Source organism: Macaca thibetana, chromosome 6 (assembly GCF_024542745.1).
Source record: "Macaca thibetana thibetana isolate TM-01 chromosome 6, ASM2454274v1, whole genome shotgun sequence".
Classification (NCBI taxonomy): Eukaryota; Metazoa; Chordata; class Mammalia; order Primates; family Cercopithecidae; genus Macaca; species Macaca thibetana.
Window position 1 is genome coordinate 10,807,092 of NC_065583.1, and position 12,696 is coordinate 10,819,787.

Sequence of the window (12,696 nt, forward strand, 5' to 3'; positions counted from 1 at the left end):
TCAACTATAAAAACTCCTTCAGTTTGTATTAACAAAGAATGAGGTCTGGCATTTTATTCAAGAGACAGTCCTATTTAATACCACTAAATTATTACATTTCAACTAACTGATTCATATATTTTAAACATTCATACCTTCATTCAATATCCTTTTGAAGGAAAATAGGTCTTTTCCAACTGAATCTTTTCACGTTTTAATGTAATAATTGATATATATGAAAACATATATGTAATGCATATGAAGTGTAACAAAACTAACACCTACCCAATTGAACAATCAATGCATTACCAATACTATCACACCTACCTCCATACCCTTCCCCGAGCTTGTCCCCTTACCTTCCACCCTAGAAGTAACCATGATTCAATATTTAATGATTATTGTTCTTTTGATTTTTTAAAGTTTCCTCACATATACATATATTCCTAAACAATACGCTTCAAGTCTCATTTGTTTAGAGACTTAATTATTAAGTTTCATGCTGTATGTAGCTTCCTGAGAGCTGCTTTTCATTAAACATCTTATCTCTGACACTCATCCTTATTAGGTATAGTTCATTCATTTTTATTGTTATATAATATTGTATAATTACGTTATGATCTATTTATTCATCTTCATATTGATGGGCATCTGAGCTGTTTCCACTTTTTGCCATTATAAACAATAATGCTATGAACATTATTGTACATCTTGTGTACAGATTTTCTAGAGCAGCAGTCCCCTACTTTTTTGGTACCAGGGACAGGTTTCGTGGAATATAATTTTTCCATGGACTGGGGAGGAAGGGGAGGTGATGGTTTTGGGATGAAACTGTTCCACCTCGGGTCATCAGGCATTATACACATTAGATTCCCACAAGGAGCGTGCAACTTAGATCCGTCGCATGCACAGTTCACAATAGGGTTCACGCTCTTGTGAGAGAATCTAGTGCCGCTGCTGATCTGACAGGAGGCAGAGCTCAAGCAGTAATGTTTGTTCACCTGCCACTTACCTCCTGCTGTGCAGCCCAGTTCCTGGCAAACCATGGACCAGTACTGCTTCATGGCCTGGGGTTTGGGGACCCCTGTTCTGGAGCACACATGTAAGGGTGCAAGTGTCAGGTCAACAGGTATTCAAAAGTTCTGCTTTACAAGACTATACCAAATTCATTTCTATTCCATTTCCAACTGATTCCACTTTATACTCCCACCAGAAGTATATAAGAATTCCTTTTGACTCACATTTTTCTGTAAGATTTCTTATTATTTTATTCCCAGTAGACTGGAAAATATATTTCATGTGGTCTATTTATTTTATTAGTAATGAAGTTGGGCATTTTTCAAAAACGTATGCACCATTTATGTTTTTCTGCCTGATGGCTGTTGATCATTTTCCTAAAGAACTGTTTATTTTACTGATTTGTAAGAATTCCTGCCATATTCTTCTAGATGGTGATTCTTGCTTATTGTGTGTGTTGCAAATATCTTCTAAATTCTTGTCTCTTTTTTAAGTCAATTTTATTATTTTTTCTAGAAATTTATTCATTTCCTCATTTACTGACCTCCAGAAATAGCAAGAATGATTTTACTTTTTGAATCTTTGCTGTATCCATTATTACATTTCCTCCATTTTTTCCTAATAGTATATATTTGTGAATTCTTTCTTCCTAATCACAAGAGGTTTGTTAGTCTGTCTTTTTAAAGATCTAACTTCTGATTTTTAAATTCTACTGAATCTTTATTTTTTAGTACATTAATTTCTGCTTAGTTTCCTTCTTTCTCCATTCTCAGGGTTTAATCTGTTCCTCTCATTCTAACTGCTCAAGTTAGATGCTTAGGTCCCAACATTCTGGCCTTTTTTCTTTTCCAAGTAAGCTTTTTGGTCAATAAATTTCCTCTGAATTAAGCCTTTCACTAAATTCCAAAACTGTTGTACTTCTGTATTATTGAGTTAACTCTATTTTAAAATTTTCCTCAAGATTTCTTTTACCTCATATTTACAAGTATATGTTTTAAATTCCCAAGTGTATGGGGATTTGTGGGGTTTTTGTTTTGTTTCACAATTTAGTTTTTTTTTTTTTTTTTTTTAACCAATTGGCAATTAAAACTACATTGCAAAAAAAAAAAAAAAAAATAGTGGTCTCTCTGATACTGAGTCATTGACATTTGTTGAGACTCACCTCATATACTAATGCTTGGACAATTTTTTTAAAACATGCCATGTGTCCTGGAGAAAATTGGTATTTTCAAACTGTTGGTTCCAGTGTTTTATATATATCAATTCATTAAAGTCTATTAAACACATTGTTCAAATCCTTTCTAAATTTACTAACTTGCTACTTATTTGATATGCCAACAATTAGGAAGTGCACTGCAGCCTTCCATTATGATGGCAAGTCTGTCCATTTCTCCCTGCAGGACTACCAATTTTTGCTTGATACGTTTTGAGACTACTTCACTAAGTACTAGATATCTAAAATTGTTACACAGGTTGCGTACCCCTGATCTGAAATACTTGCGACCAGAAGTGCTCTCAGTTCTGAATTTTTTCAGATTTTGGAATATTTGCATGCCTGGGTGAAAATGCCAATTCCAAAAATCCAAAATTCTTAACGCTTGAATGAGCATTTCCTTTGAGCATCATGTCAGCGCTCAAAAAGTTTTAAATTTTGGAGCTTTTCAGATTTGAGATTTTTGCATTTCGGGTGCTCAACCTGTACCTCCCTGGTACAAAAACTAATAGTTCTAGTTGTAATAATGCTTTTTCTCTTAAAGTCATTTTTGTTTGATATTAACAATGACCCTAGCCTCCTATAGGTTCATATTTGCACAGCACATTTAAAAATATCCTTTTACTTTCAACTTTCCATGTTTTAATGTTTTGAGTATGTAACTTATCATTAATTGGCTATTTTAAAAATATTCAAATTTACAACCTGGTTTAACTGTAAATTTAACTCATTTATGTTTATTGGATTAATAACATCTCTGGGACAAACCTACTTTTTTTTATTGTTGTCTATTGTCCTATTGTCTCTGGTTATTTTCCTCTTTTCTTGGCTTTTAAAAAAGTTGAATTTGCTTATTTTTCTATTGCATTATCAATTCTCTTTGCTGGGTTATGGGAGACAATCATACAGTTTCTACTCTTTTAGTTGCTACCCTTCAAGTGCTGCCATTTTAATTCCCTTCCTAAATCAGACAAGCACTTAAAATAATTGTAATTCTCACCACTCCCCCAGCTCTCTCTCTGACATGCTTCTGTCTTTTCCTGTTTTTATTCTGTTCTTAATTCCACAAACTAAACATAATCTTTTTTTGTACAGACTATGAATGTTAAAATGTTACACGTTTACAGCCAGGTGCGGTAGCTCATGTTTGTAATCCAAGCATTTTAGGAGGCCGAGGTGGGCAGATCACTTGAGATCAGAAGTTCGAGACCAACCTGGAAAACATGGCAAAACTCCATCTCTACTAAAAAAATACAAAAAACTTAGCCCGGCATGGCACATGACTGTAGTCCCAGCTACTCAGGAGGCTGCCGCAAGAAAATGGCTTGAATTTGGGAGGCAGAAGTTGCAGTGAACCGAGATCATGACACTGCACTCCAGCCTGGGTGACAGGGCAAGACTGCATCTTAAATAAATAAATAAAATAAAATAAAATAAAATTTATGAGTTTACCAATTTCCATGTACTCCTTTTCTTCCTTCTGGGACCATGCCCCTTCTTCCTCAAAAATAACCTTTAAAATGTTTATTAAAAACCTTTAATGAAAGATCTGCTAGTAGCAACTTCCTGCTTTCATTTGTCTGAAATCTCTATCGTTCATCCTTTTTCTTGAAAGATATTTTTGCTGATATACAATAATAGGATGGCAATTACTTTTGCTCAGTTATTTGAGAATAATATTCTAACATCTTCTGGCTTCCATTTTTACTGTTGTGAAGTGAGTTATCAATCCAGTTTACACTACTTTGTAAGTGATCTTTCTTCTCCAGCTGCTTTTAACATTTTGTCTTTGGGGTTATATAGTTTGACTAAAGTGTTATTTTTTGTTTCTGATGGGTATATGTTGGGCTTGCTGTATTAATGAATTCATGTCTTCTATTAAGTCAAAAAAATTCTCAGAATTTCTTCAGTTATCTCCTCTCCTCTTTCTTCTATTCTATCTTTCTGGGACTCATTCTGACACACCTGACCTTCTCATTCTATTGTTTAACATTTCTTTTAATATTTTCATTTTCCCTCTTTCCTGAAGTCTTGAAAATGTCTTCGGTTCTAACTGCCAATTTGCTAATTCTTTCCTCAGTTGGGTCCAATTTACTATTTAACACATCCATGAAATTTTAGATCACAAAGTTTTCAATAAAAAAAGTTTTTTCAGGTCCTTTTCACATCCTCCTTCTTGTTTTTCACACTCCTGTTATTTGCTCATTTGTGATTCTATTTTTTATTTTTTTAAAATATTTCACACATAATTGCTTTATATTCCTATCCAATTCCAACATCTTAAGAGTCTCTAGAAGATAGGGGTTCTAAATCAAATAAATAACTTATTTTTGTTAGTGCTCATTCATGGCAGCTTATTTCGTTGTTTATGTGCTGGCTTTTATTGTTTTTGTTTATTATGAACACTTGTTTATCTTAATCTGCAGGATTTCCAAGGCCCTATATTATGGTTGCTATCCTTTGGAGAAGGTTTTAATTCCCTTCTGCTGGAAGCCAGGGTATCTACAAATTTAGAACCATGTTATACCCTTTTGAGGGTTCAACTTAATACAAGAGTCTCAGGTTGGCACACCTATCTTGCTACCGGCCTAAGGCTTTGTCACCAATTTCATCGTTGATATTGATAATCTGTCTTTGAGAACAACCCTGTTTTTTGCCCTTGTTTGCTGTTTGACCCGTCCCACTCTGATTAAAGTTCACTTTTTGATCTGGGTGATGGGAGAGGTTGGGAGGCAAGAGGTCAGAGAAAGGAGAGACAGTGAATCAGAGAGCAGAGTGGGAAAAAAAAAAAAAAAAAAACTAAGAAATTTCATGTACTTACTGTAAGCCCAGGATCTGACTGTTTTGCAGCTAAACGGCCTTTCAGAGATCTAGCTGACCACACTGAAGTTATTACTAACTCTGCTTCTGAAGAACCAAACACTAATTGTCTGTGTTATATATTTTTTTTAAAATGTAATTTTATAGGTAGCTGGCTAAACACAATCCAAATTATAAAATAACATAATCCAAATTAATGTCTGCACACAGAACACAAATCTGAAATGACAAAAGACTGTCATTGTGTCATCAGTCAAAACAAAAACAGTAACACTACAAGACAAGCTTACAGGGTCACTTGTAAAGATACTCAACTGAAAGGACAAGTTGGGACTGAAATCCAGCCTATATTCTACTCACCAATCTATTTACTCTAGCATGCTGTTGCACTGGCCTGGATGAAATGGAACATTTTTCTAATTTGCACAAAAGTACCAAATGTACTACTGAGCTAGGAGAAGAGCAAAATAATCCTCAATGTCCAAAAATAATATGAAGGCTGAAATTTAGATACATAGGCACAGAAACAACTAGAAAGTTTGAGCTTCTCCTCTAATGGCCAAAGGAAAAAGCCTAGGACAAGCCCAATGTGAGAAGTCCAAAAAAGCTGATGCAAAGAGTTACACCCTAAATGAAAATACAAACTGGGGGAAAAAATCTGTCCTAAACAGAGAAAGACAACACAGAAACCTGTCTGACTTGACCACACTGCTAAGTGAACAGGAGGAAAAAACCTCTAAGTCAGACCTCAGATGGTTTGTGGACTAAATACAGACTACCAGTGTGATATGAAAACCTCATTCTAAGGAAATAATTTAAATGGAATTAAGTTGGTGTCCCCACCTCCATCTAGCAAATGAACTAAACACTCCAATTAAAAGAGATGGTCAGAATGGATTTTTAAAAAGGGAACAACTATATACCACCTACAAGAGACACAATTTAAATATAAAGACACAGGCAGACAGGAAGTAAATGGATGGAGAAAGATATACTACATGAACAGTAAGCATAAGAAGACAGTGGTTACAGTAATATCAGGTAAGACAGATTTCAAGAGAAAAGGTCAATTAATAAGGAAGACATAGCAATTACAAATGTTTATGTGATACAAAAATTTAAGGAATTAGAACATAAATAATTCCACAATCATATTTGGATATTTTAACACCCCTCTCTCTGCAAACAAAAGAAATAGACAAAAAAAAAAATCAATAAAAACAAAGAATATATGAACATTATTACCTTAATTTATACTTACATAATATTACACTCAACAATAACAAAATACATATTCAAGTGTATATGCTATGTTTGCCAGGACAGACCATATTCTGGGTCATATGACAAGTCTTAATAAATATAGAAAGACTGAAATCACACAAAATGACATTTGACCAAGGTAAAATTTAAAAATCAGTAATGATAACTAGGAAAACACCAAATATTTGCAACTTAAAAGCACACTTCTAAACAATCCAAAAATTCACAAAGAACAAAGAAATAACAATTAAATTAGAAATTATCTTTAAATGAAAATAAAAATAAAACCACAAAACTTGTGGGATCCAACTAAACTAATGTTTAAAGAAAAATTTATAGCTTTAAATGTTTTTATTAGAAAAGACCAAAAATCTAAAACTCAAAGATCTGGAGTCTACACCCAGAATGAGAAAAGGAATATTAAATAACATCCAAAGCAAGTATAAGGCAAAAAAATAAATAAATAAAGCTGAAAAAAATCAATGAAATAGAAAATGAAGAAAGAATAAAGCAGATCAATGAAACTAAAAATGGTTCTCTGAAAATATCAACAAAAGTGATGAAAATCTAGTTGGATGACTCAGAGCAAAAAAAAAAAATGACAAAATTATCAATCTCAACTTCAATTTCTGGAGATATTAATAACAATGGAATATTAAGAATAATTTTATTCCAATACATAGAAATATTGAGTAAATTCCTTGAAAGACACAAATGACTAAATTTGACTCCAAGGGAAACAGAAAATTTGAATATTTCTATGCTGATTAAAGAAAATGAATTCACAATTATAAACCCTCTTGGCCCACTGGCTTTACAGATGAATTCTATCACTCTTAAAGAAGAAATAATAGCATTACTACACAAATTCTTTCAGAAGATACAGGAGGAAGAGGGAACAGTACCTGACTCATTTTATGAAGCCAGTATTACCATGTTACCCAAACCAGGCAAAATCACCACAAGAAAACTACAAACCAATATCCTTCATAAACACTGATATACAATAACAAAAGTGTTGCAAATTGAATTTAACAATTTCTAAAGAAACATTATATTATGACCAAGTAGGATTTATCCAGAGAATGCAAGGCTGCTTTCACATCGAAAAATCAATTAATGTAATTCACTACATTCGTAAAATAAAGGAAAAAAGTCATTTGAATAGATGCATAAAAGGTCTATTTTAAAAACCCAAAATAATACGCTATCATTATAAACACCCTAAGGAATTGAAGAGAACTTCCTCAAACTTACGAATGTCTTCAAATAGCACACAGATAACATCATACTCAACGGTAAAATGCTCAACGCTTTCTATGTACAAACAGGAACAAGGCAAGAATGTTCCCGTCTTAACACTTTTATTCAACACTGTACTGAAAATCCTACCAGTAGAATAAGGCAAGAAAAATAAATATAAGGCATCGAGACTGGAAAGATGACATAAAACTATCTTTACTTGCAGACAACATGATCACATAGACAATCCTAAGAATCTATGAAATTGTTATTAGAACTAATAAATTTAGCAAAGTTATAAGGCACAAAGACAAAATTCAATTCTGGTTTAACAGAGTAGCAGAGCATAATCAGGAAATTTACAATAGCATCAAAATATACAGGAATAAACTCAGTGAACAATTTCAATAATTGTACACTGAAAACAATAAAACAGTGCAAAGAAAACCAAATGCTTATGAACTGCAAGCCTCAATGTTGTTAAGCTGGCCCAAACTGATGTACAGATTGAGGTAAGCCCTACCAAAATTCTAGCACCTACTTTGAAGAAACTGAGAAGCTGATGCTAAAATTAATTAGTAAAGGAAAAGACCTAGAATAGCCAAAACTGTTTTGAAAAAAAAAAGTTAAAGAATTTATATTACCTGATTTCAAGAATTATTAAAGCTACAGTAATCAAGCCAATATAGTATTAGCATAAGGATAAACATATATAGATCAGTGGTACAGAACAAAAACTCCAATAATAGACCCTAGCACTTTATGGTCAATTGATTTTTGACCAAGGTGTCATGGTAATTCAATGGGGGAGAAAGACAGTCTTTTCTACAAATGGTGTTAGAACAACTGGATAACTGTAAGCCTTGACCCTTAACTCACAACATTCACAAAAATGAATACCAAATGGATCACAGGCCTCAACATAATAGCTGAAACTATTAAACTTATAGAAATCATAGAAGTCTTCATAGCATTAGGTTAGTAAAGATTTCATAAACACAAAAACCTCAAGCCATAAAGAAAAAAGTGAAAAAGTAGACCATCAAAATTAAAAACGTTTCACCTTTGAAAAACAGTTAAGAAGATAAACCATAGACTGGGAGAAAATATTTGTAAAATATATATGTGAAAAAGAGATTGTATACAGAATATAGAGCATATAAAGCACTCTTACAATTCCATAACACATACAAAAGAGCCAACAATTCAATTTAAAAATGGGCAACAGACTTCTCACAAAATAAGAAATACGGGTGGCAAAAAAGAATAGAAAAGATGTTTAACATCATTAGGGAAATGCAAATTATAACCACAACGAGACAACACTAGACACCAAGTAGAGTGCCTAAAGAAAACAGATAGCAAACGATGGCAAGGATGCAGAGTAAGTGAAACTCTCATACAGTGTTAATGGGAATGAAAAATGATACATCCACTTCATAAAACTGTTTAGTAGTATCTTACAACATTAAACATGCATTTACCATATGACCTAGCACTCATCTTAGGTACCTATCCAAAAGAAATGCAAATTTCTTCTAAAAAGACTTGTCTAAAAATGTTAATAACATCATTATTTGCAAAAGCCAAAAACTGGAAGTGTAATTCAAAGTCCATCAGCTGGTGAATGGATAATGGTAAGGCCATACTATGGAATACTATGTAACAACAAAAAGAAACAAAATATGCACAACATATTTGAATCTCTAAAACATATGCTAAGCAAAAAGGGAAAAAAGATATTTGCAACTCTGATCATAGACAAGGGGCTCACTTTCAAACTGTAAAAAGCTCTTAGAAATCAAGGAGAAAAAAACGACCAACAACCCAATAGAAAAATGGCAAAGGAAATGAACTGTTCATTGACCAAAAAACAAGATCAAATGGCTCTTATCTAAATTTAAACAATGCACAACCTCACTGACAAGAGAAATGCAAAAGTTAAATTATACTGAGAAACCATTTGTCACACACAGGACTGCCAAGAATTCGAAGAAATACCTAATGTAGATGACAGGTTGATGGGTGCAGCAAACCACCATGGCACATGTATACCTATGTAACAAACCTGCACGTTCTGCACATGTATCCCAGAACTTAAAGTATAATAAAAAAATTGTCCTATGAAGGATACATGGAAATCATCTCATACATTTCTAGTGGACAAGTAAATGGTATACTCCTTACAGAAAACAACTGGACAACATTTGCAAAATTACAAATACATTAAACTTCCACCCAAAAGCAATTCCACTAGGAGAAATTTATAAATTCATATATACATGAAATGACATGTACAAGGTTTATCTGTATAGGAATACTTTTAATAGGAAAAGATTGTAAATTACTCAAATCATTGTCAACAGTGGATGGAATGGTTAAATAATGATATATTCAAAATGTAAAATATTATGTATGTATCTATAAAAAATAAGAGTTCTCTCTATATCAGAAAATATTCATTAAACACTTTAAATGAAAAAAGCAAGAAGTAGAGCAGTGAGTATGGTATGCTGTATTCTATGCAAATAAGAGAGGTAAGAATTTACATATTCATAACTGTTTGCATATGCACATACAAACTTTGGAAAGACATGCAAAACTATAAGAATAACTACTTGCTAGAGTGAAGAAAGGGAGGACAGAGTAGTGGAACAGAACACATTTTATTTTTTTTTAAGTTTTGCACAATGAAATACATTACCTCTTCAAAAAACATTTTGTGAATTAATCAAAATCAAGTTTGATACGAAAACAAAAATATCACACTAAAATGATATGCAGCAGACAGTCACAAACTTGGCAGTGATATTTACAATTCAAAAACCTAAATGATTAATGTCAAAATACATAAAAGACTCCTAAAAATCAGTGAAAGAAAGCGATCCAGTGGTGAGGTGGAAATGAACAAAAGAGATGGACATACACTTCACTGATGATGACACAACAATCAATAAACATGAAACAATACTGAACTTAATAATCAGCAGAGTGAAAAGTAAACCCATGAGGTATATTATTCTCAACTAGATCATTAAAAATGTAGGTATAATAATATGAGCTGCTGGCAAGAATCTAGGTCCAGGTCAGCAAACTACAGTCTATAATACAGCCTCCTGTTTTTGTAAATAAAACTTTACTGAAACACAGACACGAGTACGGTCTATGGCTGCTTCCTAGCTACAAAGGCAGACTTGAGTAGTTGTGACGGAGACCTAAAACATTTACAATTTGGCACTTTAAGAAAAAATTTGCCACTTCCTGATAGAGATAGATGGGAACACCTAAACACTATTGGTAGGATGTCAAGTAGTACAATCACTTTGTAAAACAGTTTAACAGTACCTACTAAAGCTGAATATGTAATGGATATACACAACAATTGTTATAGGAGCACTGATTTTATTAGCAAAAACCAGAAAACAAATACCTATTAACAAGAGAATGCACAAATAAACTGAGGTACATTCAAACAACGTAACAGCGCATGGCACTGAAAATGAAGCAACTATAGCTATATGCATCAATATGAGCCGTCATAAATAAAATACTGAGAAATGGTAAGAATAAAGTTGTCAAAGAAAAAATATAGCATGATTCCATTTGTATAAAGTTGAGAAATATGCAGTATCATGTATTATTTTCAGAATGCATACACGTGGTAAAACTGAAGTAAAGGCATGAATTGATAAACACAAAATTCAAGATTGTTAAGTATTTTCTACTGATAGGAAAGAGGACAGATTTGGAAAGAGGAACAAAACATGCTGCAAAGGTATTGGCAATGATCTAATCTTTTTTGTTGTTGTTGTTGTTGTTGTTGTTGTTGTTGAGATGGAGTCTCGCTCTGTTGCCCAGGCTGGAGTGCAGTGGCCGGATCTCAGCTCACTGCAAGCTCCGCCTCCCGGGTTCACGCTATTCTCCTGCCTCAGCCTCCCAAGTAGCTGGGACCACAGGCGCCCGCCACCTCACCCGGCTAGTTTTTGTATTTTTTTAGTAGAGACGGGGTTTCACTGTGTTAGCCAGGATGGTCTCCATCTCCTGACCTCGTGATCCGCCCGTCTCGGCCTCCCAAAGTGCTGGGATTACAGGCTTGAGCCACCACGCCCGGCCCAATGATCTAATCTTTAAGTGAGGTAATGGTGTCTGTAGTTACTGCTATTCTGTATGTCTCAATATATACAAATATCCTTTAATATGAATTTGATATTTAATAACTTTCAAAACTCTTCTAGAAGAATAAGTCAATAATGAAGAGACTAAATGCTGCAAAAGTGTTAGTTCTCCCCCATTTAATTTACAAATAAGATCCCAATAAAAGAAAAAGCACACTGAAGTAGAGAAGATTATCTCACACTAGCCCCTCAGCAGTACTGTGTGACTTAATGCAAGATGGACAGATAATAAACAAAAGGCATTTTTAAAAATCATTATTCAAATATGAAGGATAATCTTCTAAAAAATTTTTTTAAAGTTAAAATGGGAAATCACTGGAAGTAAATTTGATTATGATCCCTTACTAAACTCACTTTCCAATACAAGATATACAAATACGAAAAACAACTTCAGAACTATAAAGTGCTTTCTCCTAGAAATTTCCATTCCCATAGTGCATCTTATCAAGAAAATCGGAAAAACATATTTATTTTTACTCCTTATGTTCTTAAAATGACCTAAAAGGATATACAGAAATAAATACCTCCTCCAACAATAAAGGATTAAAAACAAAATAAAGAAGAAATTGAAGAATAAAATTAATAGTAAAGCCATAATGAAGGCTAATACATAAAAGCAAAATCATAATGATATATTATATACTTTTTTTGGCTGAAATTGGGTTCTGAGTTTGCAATCAAGTACCACAAAGAAGAAAACATAACCAGTTACGATAGTTATGTTCATAAACTATCTGCTCAAGGGCCATTATCAATTTTTCTTGATATTGATTCCAGAGAGACGTATATCCTATGAATTTTATAGAGGAAAACTGAAAGAAAAAAAATCAACCAACAAATTACCAATATACACAGGAGTTTAATAAAATGAACGGTTTATTAGGGGACCAGGAATTGAAGAAAATACATAAAAATAATTTGCAGTAAAACTATTAAAGTGATTATTGATGTTACTTAATATTCAACATAATACTCAGTAATCATATT

At 33.1% G+C, this 12,696-nt stretch overlaps 1 protein-coding gene across 1 annotated transcript in view; it reads right to left on the bottom strand.

Annotated features, from left to right (window-relative positions):
* Positions 1-12,696, bottom strand: part of RANBP17 (RAN binding protein 17) — a 431,565-nt gene that overhangs the window by 352,202 nt on the left and 66,667 nt on the right. The gene's annotated exons all lie outside the window — the stretch shown is intronic.